The sequence below is a fragment of the Mirounga angustirostris genome, unplaced genomic scaffold (genome assembly GCF_029215605.1).
Source record: "Mirounga angustirostris isolate CCGP_5_RB_7025 unplaced genomic scaffold, mMirAng1.0.hap1 SCAF_8, whole genome shotgun sequence".
Lineage (NCBI taxonomy): Eukaryota > Metazoa > Chordata > Mammalia > Carnivora > Phocidae > Mirounga > Mirounga angustirostris.
Window position 1 is genome coordinate 104933405 of NW_026991716.1, and position 2460 is coordinate 104935864.

Genomic DNA, 2460 nt, shown 5'->3' on the forward strand with positions numbered 1-2460 from the left:
AATAACTATCTCAAAATATACCTTTTATAGAAATGAGTTTTAACACCCTGAAGACACTCTAGGAAATGGTCTGGAACCTCACTAAGAATATTGTCAGAATGTGTGATTTGTTCTAGGTGTGACATGAAATGCAAAAATTGAATTTCTTGCACAAACTTAAAACCAAAATATCATATAACCTCTCTGTGTTTTGGACCCAACATGTCTCTGTCTATTTGGATAAAAGCTATTGGATGTATATTTTTTGGTGAACTGTCAACAGCAAAGCATGAACACAGATGTGTTTCTGCTATTTTCATTATTAGGGAAATAAAAGCAGTTGTGCTGGACTTGCGTTTGAGGGAAGCACTCAGTAAGGCCTTCACATTCTGGGGTTGGAAAATCTGGCAGTGTAGACCAGGGTCTACATCATGACCATCTTCAATTAGCAATAATCGCGCCTCGGATAAACCTCATTGGCTACGATACTGCCACTGCGCAAAGCTCATGACCATCTTCAAACAGGGCCACTGGAGACAGTCCCTGGGCATTGTTCAGGACTTCACTTCTCTCTGGACATGTTAGTTCAGGTTTTCCGGTATCGGAGTTCTGTGTGAGAACACATGCTAAAGCTAGGTAAAGTTATTATGGCCTTAATTTGCATAAAAGCAATAAGACAGTTATTTCAGGACTGGACTTTGTCAGCATTTGGGAATCTATCACCTAAAACAGTGAAGGTAGCTCATTGCATTTGGGGGTGGCAAGTAAAAACCAATGATAGTGTTTCAGTATAGCCTTTTTTAGACATAACACACACAGTGGGAAAGAAACCCAGCATGTTTGGGGAAAGAAAATAAAGTATAAAAACAGAGTCTTCTTTTATGCACTAGCAGACCTGACAGTAACCAGATGGTAGTTTTTTTGCACTGAATTGGTGGTTTAGTGCAGAAGGGCTATTTTTGGTCCAGTTTGGAAAATTTGTCACAAAAGTTCGTTTGACTCAAACTTTCTCTTCCTTCTGTGGGAGTCTGGTGTTTGTGTTTGGGCATGTGTGTGTGTGTGTGTGTGGTGTGTGTGTGTGTGATGTGTATGTGTGTTTGTGAGTGTGTGTCTGTGTGTGGGGGGGGGATTTATTTATGTGGTTATGTACTCACCTTGCTTTTATAGAGAACAGAAGTCACCCCTTGGCAAAGAGAAAGAGACAAAATGTAAGAATGATAAAATTGGATTTCTCTGCATTGATCTGAAGTTTGAACTGATGCTATCTTGGTGATCATAGGAAGAAAAGATTAAAGAGAAGACATTGATAAGAGAACAGTGACACATTTAACTCCATACCAATTTTCTAAGCATCGCATTCACTGATAGTATCTTGAGAAATTTTCTTGAGGAGAAGAATCAGATCAAGAATGAACATGACTTTAAGGGGCATAGATAATGAGACAAATCACTAAATTCAAGAAAGTACACCTTGCGGTTTAAAATAAAGATGTTACGGGGCACCTGGGTGGCTCAGTCAGTGGAGTGTCAGACTCTTGATTTTGGCTCAAGTCATGATCTCAGGATCCTGAGATTGAGCCCTGCTTTGGGCTCCGTGCTGTGCATGGAGCTTGATTAAGATTCTCTCCCACCCGGGCGCCTGGGTGGCTCAGTCGGTTAAGCGACTGCCTTCGGCTCAGGTCATGATCCTGGAGTCCCGGGATCGAGTCCCGCATCGGCTCCCTGCTCGGCAGGGAGTCTGCTTCTCCCTCTGACCCTCCTCCCTCTCATGCTCTCTGTGTCTCTCTCTCTCTCAAATAAATAAATAAAATCTTTAAAAAAAAAAAAAAAAAAGATTCTCTCCCACCCAAGTACTAACCAGGCCCGACTCCTCTGCCCCTCCCCGCTCTCTAAAATAAATAAATAAGTAAAACAAAGATGTTATTTAGGTAACTGTATGAGAGCAGCTCAGCGCTGCAGCCTTACAATCTCTAAGTTATAGAGGTAGGTGCAGGTGTTTCTAATAAGAAATGAAATTCTGTAGTGTCTTAGCATTCACTTTCACAAACTGCCTGTGTGCCAAGATCCCCTAAAACTTTTTGATTTGTTCCTTGTGTCATTATAGATCTCAAAAGACTCAAAATTATGCAATACTTTTAAAAAAAGAATGGGGAAAAAGAAAATTTAGGTAATGGGTTCCAAAAAGCCTCGGTGTAAACTCCTGCCCACACAAGCAATTGTGAAGAGTTACTCAGAGAGTCTTTCTTTCCCAGGTGAAATATTTTTGATCCTGCAAGTTCAGCTCTTATGTTAATTTTTATTCTCATAACATTCTGTCTCTTTCTCTCTTTTTTTTTCCTCTCTCTCTGTCTCTCCCCCCGCCTTTGTTCTCTCTCTTTTCCCTTTGGTTTCTGGCTTTCCAATGGTATTACTATTGGCTTATATTTGACCAAACTCAGATAAACTTCATATGAGAAAATGGTTTAAGCATTACCATCACTG

General features: G+C 40.5%; 1 pseudogene; it reads right to left on the reverse strand.

Moving 5' to 3' along the window:
• Positions 1 to 416: 416 nt before the first annotated feature.
• Positions 417 to 485, reverse strand: LOC123837969 (U4 spliceosomal RNA; annotated as a pseudogene).
• Positions 486 to 2460: the final 1975 nt, after the last annotated feature.